The sequence below is a fragment of the Littorina saxatilis genome, linkage group LG7 (assembly GCF_037325665.1).
Source record: "Littorina saxatilis isolate snail1 linkage group LG7, US_GU_Lsax_2.0, whole genome shotgun sequence".
Lineage (NCBI taxonomy): Eukaryota > Metazoa > Mollusca > Gastropoda > Littorinimorpha > Littorinidae > Littorina > Littorina saxatilis.
The window spans coordinates 57,197,972-57,205,893 of record NC_090251.1 but is presented as its reverse complement, the minus strand read 5'-3'; the positions used below and the strand labels follow the sequence as shown (position 1 = coordinate 57,205,893).

General features: G+C 45.4%; 1 long non-coding RNA gene across 1 annotated transcript in view; it reads right to left on the bottom strand.

Moving 5' to 3' along the window:
* Window positions 1-3,052: 3,052 nt before the first annotated feature.
* The window catches only part of LOC138971888 (uncharacterized), a 133,032-nt gene continuing 128,162 nt past the window's right edge, over window positions 3,053-7,922 (bottom strand). The window contains exon 3 of the long non-coding RNA XR_011457416.1: window positions 3,053-3,272. This is a non-coding gene — a long non-coding RNA (uncharacterized lncRNA). The remainder of the gene's footprint in view (window positions 3,273-7,922) is intronic.

The window sequence follows — 7,922 nt, the reverse complement described above, 5'->3', positions numbered from 1 at the left end:
ATTTCTTTTTTTGGTAGAATCAATCGGTTTTTTTTGCTAGAAGCATCTATTTTGTGGGTGGAAACATCCGATTTTTTGTTGGAATATCTTTTGCTAACTAAGCAATTCTTTTGGTGAAAGCATCTATTCTTTTGGTGATTTAATGTATTGCCCTCGTTTTCCCAGAAAACAGGTGATGATACGGAGCCAATGACTACGTAGCATGAAAGCTAGGGTAGTCTAAGGGAATCAACTCGCTGAAACGAAAACGGCGGATCAACACCATGCGGCGGCTAGGTGAGAAAGAATCAATTTTTAACGCTTTTTGATGTTATTTTACATAATTTTGTTTTGGGTGACACTGTATCTGAATACGCAAAGATTAGATGCAATCTTGTTTTGTCACAAAGTTCAATGACTGACCTGCGATCCAGCCAAGTGTAGAGCAAACTGTCTCAGCCCCACCGTGTGTATGGCTTCTATATATACTGTTCAAAAAAAGAAACGCATAGTTGCTACTTGCCAAATTTGTTTTATTTTTCGAAAAAATTAACAGAAAATCCAATATTTAGATTATTTGTTTGAAATTTGGTATGGACACAGTTGAATGCACACACAGTTCATTTGCATCTTCAAATCAATCAGTCAATCAATACGATTGGGTGCCGAGGCTGTCAAGTCAGTAGGGGGTGTGACGGCCTTGAGCAGCAACAACTGCCCGGCACCTTCTGGGCATGGACTGGATCAGATGCCGGATATCTTGCTGTGGGATGGTGTCCCACTCCTCCTGAAGTGCCTGCAATAGATCGCGGTGATTTGCCGGCGCTTCTTCTCGCCTGCGCACACGTCTGTCCAATTCATCCCAGAGGTGTTCTATCGGGTTCATGTCTGGCGACATGGATGGCCAGGGAAGCACCTGGACATGGTGGTCGGTGAGGAACTGGGTGGTGAGTCGTGCTGTGTGCGGGCGAGCGTTGTCCTGCTGGAATATGGCATCCTGGTCAGCCAGAAGAGGAAGGGCGTGTGGGCGCAGAATTTCCTCCACGTATCGCTGGGCAGTTATGCGCCCTTGGACGTGCACCAGGGTGCTCCTTCCAGCGGTATTGATCGCCCCCCACACCATGATGCCTCCACCACCATGATCGGGTGCCTCATCCACACAGTTGGGCGCGTAACGTTCGTTTACTCTCCGGTAGACCCTCCTCCGACCATCATGTCGCTGGAGCAGGAAGTAGGACTCGTTGCTGAACCACACGTGTCTCCAGTGATTCCGGACGGTCCAGCGAAGGTGCTGGTTGCCCCACTGCACTCGGTTCTGGCGATGGCGGCGGGTGAGGACAGCTCCTCTGTGAGGTCTGCGAGCTCTCAAACCAGCTTCATGCAGGTGGTTCCGCACGGTCTGGTCCGATAATCGGTGTGGCCCGGGGAGAGCCTGGACAGAAGATGAGGCCGACAGGAAACTATTCCGGAGGTGGCGGAGCCGTATGAAGCGGTCGTGAGCAGCAGTTGTCGCCCTTGGTCTTCCCGCTCGTGGCAAGTCAGCAACGGAGCCAGTGGCTTGAAACCTGACCCACAGTCTACTGATGGTGCTCTGGGACACGTGGAAGTGCCTGGCGATTGCACTTTGACTTTGGCCTGCTTGTAAACGACCCAATGCAATTTGGCGGTCTTCTCTGCTCAATCGGGCCATCTTTCGTCGCTGAATTGTCGTCTGATTTCTTTGTGGCGAACAATCCGCTTTTATGGGTTTTGGAAGACATGGTGAGAGCTCAATATTCCCCGAGTTTCACGAGATTACACTGAAGCATGACGAGTGGTCATGCCAAATGAGCAATTTTGACATTGTAGCCACTGATAACGCATGCGTCACGTGCAGAGCTCACTTGTGGCAATGGACGAAAGGTCGACGACCAGATAAACATTTTCTGCAGTTTGGTGGATATCCTTGTAGCCATATAACTAAATTAACCAAATATTACAAGCTATGCGTTTCTTTTTTTGAACAGTATATTATTTTATATCTATATACGGCTTGTGTGTGTGTGTGTGTGTGTGTGTGTGTGTGTCTGTCTGTCTGTCTGTCTGTCTGTCTGTCTGTCTGTCTGTCTGTCTGTCTGTGTGTTCGCGATGCACGGCCAAATGGATCTGCTTCAAATTTGGTAGGCATATTCAGGTAGACCCCGGACACAATCTGGTCGATGAAAATTTTGAACACGTGCTCTAAGCGCGGCGCGGTGAACCGATTTTGGTTTTTTTGTTCATTCATTCAGATCCATTCCCAGTAACTCTTCCTTATCTTCTCCAGTGTTTTGCGCGTTTATCTCCCTTCCTTCGTGTGGCGTCAATCACGTACGGTATTTGCAAGAATACTGAATGAGAAAGAGCTTCTTCAAAATCTGAAGTTTGATCTTCCGATCACAGCTACGGTATCATCCTCAACTCAGGTCAGAATGAGTACGGCTCATTCTCTGAGATAACTGGCAATAGCCGTTGAGCGATGACTGATCAGAATGCTACGGTATGACAAGCTGCTTCAGATATTCCGTTACTATTTTTAGATGGTCACTGTCCACAACGCTTTCCTTACACCCGTTGTCTTCACTGTAAAAGTGCAAAGGTCGAATCTATTTATAGCCACGCGAAAAATCCACTGTCATCTATCTCTGATGTACAAAATCCCTCCCATCTTCAAAATATTGCCACTAATATATACTACCCCTCCCATCGTAAATATTCGGCATCAAATTTGGTAGGCATATTCAGGTGGACCCCGGGCACAAACTGGTGGATGAAAATTGTCAACACGTGCTCTAAGCCGGCGAACCGCCACGCTTCATACTCTGTCTCGCGATTCACCCGGCGAAGCCGGTACGTATTCCTCTAGTCGTTTGATTTATGACTATACAGTAACGTGTATCGTACCATTCTTGGTCAACTGTATGGTACCGGTGGTACGATTCAGATAACTCGTGGTACGATATGCATGACTACATATAAATGTGTTCCCGCAGTGGGGCACTGCGGTTATGAAATTAAAGGCCCCTCCTGTTTTTGGAACCGCAGGAGCTTTCTAGTTTGCTGTTAGGTAGATTTTTGGTTCCTCTTTCCTGTCATGCTCTCTTTTTCTTCATGAATTCTTTTCTTTTTTCTGCCTTCTTGCTCATTCACCTGTATTTTTTCCAAAAATCTCTTCTCTTGCCGCTTGTCTCGCGATTCATGTATAGTTTAATCTGTTAGTGTTCTGATGTAAGTCCAGCAGTAGATAGGTTAAGCCTATTTTAACATACTGGAAGCTCCCATGGGGTCGCCTTCACGCGGCGGGAGTGTTTCCACCAAGCTACCCCACCCCTTTACTTCTCTTCTTTTGTCTTATTTCTGCCTTACCAGTCCTTTCACCTATATTTCCTTCCAAAAAACTCTCCCTACTATTCCCTGCAGTTTTCTGATTCCTTTCTTGTCTTATTTCTACCTGACTGGATCCGTCACCTTTATTTCACTTCCCAAAAGTCTTCTTTTCCACATCCTTATTTCTCTGTGGTCTTCTTAAGACCCAGCGTGTTTGCCGTGCGCTGCGACCTGTACCGGTTTGGGCTGGTGACCTGATGATTGAGGGGTTTACTTAGTTGCGACTTTGTAGCGCCAACACATCATTTTGGCCCAGTCTTTATCTAAGACAGGAGGTTGAAGAAGGCTTACCCGCTTCAATCAATCGGCTTGTCAAGTCTGGGTATATGTCTTGAGCATATTGCATCGGACCTTTGGCTAAAGGAGCAAGCGGCGGTAGGAGGGGGCGGCGGTAGTCGGGACAAACACTATGCCAAGTTGTTACCTAATCCGTTTCCGCTTGGAAAGAGTTGACGAACATTATGCCAAGTTGTTACCTAACCCGTTTCCGCTTGGAAAGAGTTAAATCTCCTATTACAGATTGATACCATATGTTTCCTCTTATCGCTGCGTATATCCATCTGTATCCTTGGCGCTCTGGAGTTGGATAACCGCTCCACCTAAGCGTCCCCTTGTTGGGCTCCGTGGTGGGTGGGGATCAGATGCGACGAAGATAAAGGCCTCAACCATGACCTCCTCTTCTTTTTCTTCTTTTTTTTCAAACCCAAACAGAAACAAACGAAGATACTGCGTTGACTCTGACTCTGACGATGAAGTCCGAGTCAGAGCAACAAAGAACAACATCAGCGAGGCCTGGCCCCGTTTCATTGTTGTTGAGACAGCAGATGAGGCACAGCCCATCTCCAAACTTTCGCCTTTGGCGATACAGAAGGTTATTGCAGGAGTATCATCAACGATAGACAACATTAAGAGGCTTCGAAATGGTTCTCTACTGATTGAATGTCCTTCAAAAAAGGCATCAGATGGTCTTCTCCGTCTGAATGGTCAGAAATTTGTTGATAGACCGGTCAAGGTCAGTCCTCACAGAGGCCTGAACACCAGCAAAGGAGTCATCCGATGCCGAGAGCTGGAGGGCCTCAGTGAGGCTGAAATAAAAGGTCTGAAGGATCAAGGTGTCATTGATGTGTACCGGGTGTTGATCAGGAAGGGCGATATCAGAGTACCCACCAACACCCTTTTCGTCACTTTTTGTACACCAACCATCCCTGAGAAAATAAAAGTGGGATTTGTTCAAATAAGAGTGACTTTGTATATTCCATCACCAATGAGATGTTTCCAATGCCAAAGATTTGGACATTCAAAGGCTGGATGTAAACAGAAGGCAGTGTGCGAGAGGTGTGGCGGAGATCCTCACGAAGGTCCCTGCACATCACCACCCACCTGCACAAATTGTAAGGGAAACCATTCCCCGTCCTCCAGAGAATGTCCAAAATACAAGTTTGAACAGGCCATTCAAAAAACAAAAACGGAGAAAAAGATGTCTTTCTCAGACGCCAGGAAGGAGGTTGAAAAAACTAATGTTTTTTCCTTCCAGAAAAGTTTTGCGGCAGCAGTCAGTCAAAGACCTGCAACAAAGTCAACACCCACCCAGACCAGTATTTCATGTAGGTCTGTGGGTGTCCAGGCAGGCCCGTCCATGTTGAAAAGGACAGAGTCCACAAGAAACAAAAGTATGTGTACACAGACAGATGAAAGCACAGGTGGGGCTATCCCCACTGGAGACTCTATGGGGTCTCCTGGTGAGGTTTGCTTCACCGCTCCAACTGGAGACCCTGTGGGGGCTCCTGGTGAGGTTCGCTTCTGACCTTCACCACCCCAATTGAGGACCCTATGGGGTCTCCTGGTGAGGTTCGCTTCACCACCCCAACCCAGAAGCCCGTTCACAGGGCAACTCACAGGAAGGGGGCCGTGGAGGTAGTGGACCTTACTCAATCCACACCACGAACACCTCCGGACAAGGGAAAAGTTACTCTGCCCCAAAGATCGCCTCGCACCCCAAAAATGGAGAAAAATCCCATCACACTATACAATCATTTTGGGAGTTTATCCGACGAAGAGCGTATGGAGGCAGAAACTTCTTAAAACTAAACAAACATAGCCAATTTTATTCAATGGAATTGTAGAGGGGTCCAAGCTAACTATGAAGAATTATGTCTACTTTTACACAAATTTCATCCTGTTGCTACAGCATTACAGGAAACAATGCTGAAACCAAACAAAGATTTTAATGTATCTGGATACAATGTTTTTAGAAACCATTCAGACAATAACACGTCTGGGGGAGTTGCTCTTTTGATTAAGAAAAGTGTACTTTGTAGTGAGATCAACCTATGTACAAACATTCAAGCCGTCGCAGCACGAGTGACATTAGATAAAACCATCACTCTCTGCAGTGTATATCTGTCACCATCCAAATGTTACACGAAGCACGATCTTGAAAATCTTATTGATCAGCTTCCAGCTCCCTTTGTTTTAATGGGAGATTTTAACGCTCATTCCCCTTTATGGGGCAGCAACTCTCTAAGTACGAGAGGACGAATTCTAGAAGATTTTTTAGACAATCGTAATCTATGCGTTTTAAACGATGGAGTACCAACATATCTCCATCCAGCAACAGGATGCAAGTCCATACTAGATCTAGTTATTTGCGACACCTCTCTTGTTCTAGACTTTGAATTTAAAGTCTATGATGACACATGTGGTAGCGATCATTTCCCTATCTTGATGTCTCAAATAGATGGATTGGAAGAAGCTTCCCCCCAGAGATGGAACCTGAACAAGGCAAACTGGCTGTCTTTTACTGCCGAATGTTCTGTCCAACTCACAGAAGACACTGTCTTTGATGGAAGTGACGACCCATCATCTATTTTTACAAACACTCTACAAGACATTGCCACTGAGTACATCCCCAAAACATCTTCAAACAACCGCATTAAAGTGCCATGGTTTAATAAAGAATGCCAAGAAGCCCGATCTGAGCGAAAGAGAAGTCTACACAGGTTCTACAGATGCCCGACCCTTAGCAAGAAGTTGACTTTCTTCAGATTTCGCGCTAAGAGTCGCACTGTCATAAAACATTCTAAAAGAACATCCTGGAGGTCTTTTTGCTCAAACTTAAACTCTAAGGTATCATCAAGTAAAGTTTGGAATGCTATTCGTAAAATCAAAGGGAAAAAAGGATCTGCATCAATTAACCACCTTGTGGTAAATGGATCCCTTATAACCCAAAAGAATGAAGTAGCAAACGTTCTGGCTTCAACAATGGAAAAAAACTCATCAACAGAAAATTACTGCACAGATTTTCAAAAAATCAAAGCCACCCAAGAACGTAAACCCATAAACTTCTCATCTCAGAATGAGGAGAACTACAACAAGTTGTTCAGTATAACTGAACTCAAACAAGCCTTACAAAAATGCAACAACTCAGCAACGGGGCTGGACGGAATACATTATCAGTTCCTCACACACCTACCAGAAAGTTGTCTTCTGGTCTTGCTGAAGGTTTTTAACCACATATGGGAGAGTGGATCCTTTCCACCTTCATGGCAAGAAGCGATGATTGTCCCCATTCCAAAACCAGGTAAAGATCATACAAACCCCAGCAACTACCGTCCGATAGCCTTGACCAGCTGTCTGTGTAAAACCATGGAGAGATTGGTCAACGCTAGGATGGTGTGGTACCTAGAAAAACAAAACCTCTTAAGTGATGTGCAATGTGGCTTCCGAAAGGGACACAGCACCACTGATCATTTGGTACGTTTTGAGACCTTCGTTCGAGAGGCCTTTGCGAGATCTGAACATGTACTAGCTATATTTTTTGACCTCGAGAAGGCTTACGACACGACCTGGAAACACGGTATTTTAGCTGATTTGCATGAAATGGGTTTTCGTGGACGTCTCCCTGTTTTTGTGGAAGGATTTTTAAGTAATCGATTTTTTACAGTACGGGTCGGTCCCAACCTATCAGAGTTCTGTCAACAAGAGATGGGTGTTCCTCAAGGAAGCATTCTATCACCCATGTTGTTCAACATCAAAATCAATAACATAGTAAAGGCAGTACTGAAAGGATCCGAGTCATCCTTGTTTGTTGATGACTTTGCACTTTGTGTGCGTGGCAAATCCCTACATAGAGTGGAAAGGCAGCTTCAATTATGTATAGACAAGGTGCAAAAATGGGTAACAGAGAACGGTTTCAAATTTTCCACCAGCAAAACTGTCTGTATGCATCTTTGCAAACGAAGGGGAGCCATGCCAGAACCCTCTCTGGTCCTGAATGGTAATCCTGTCAAGGTTGTTGAAGAATTTAAATTCCTAGGACTGACCTTTGACCGTCGACTAACATTTCTTAAACATATCCAGTATCTGAGAACATCATGTCTGAAAGCTCTGGATGTATTGAAAGTTGTTTCTCATACGGACTGGGGTGCTGACCGCACAGTCCTACTCAGACTTTACCGTGCTTTAATCCGATCCAAGTTGGACTATGGTTGTGTCGTCTATGGTGGAGCCGCAAAATCCAACCTAAGGCTATTAGACAC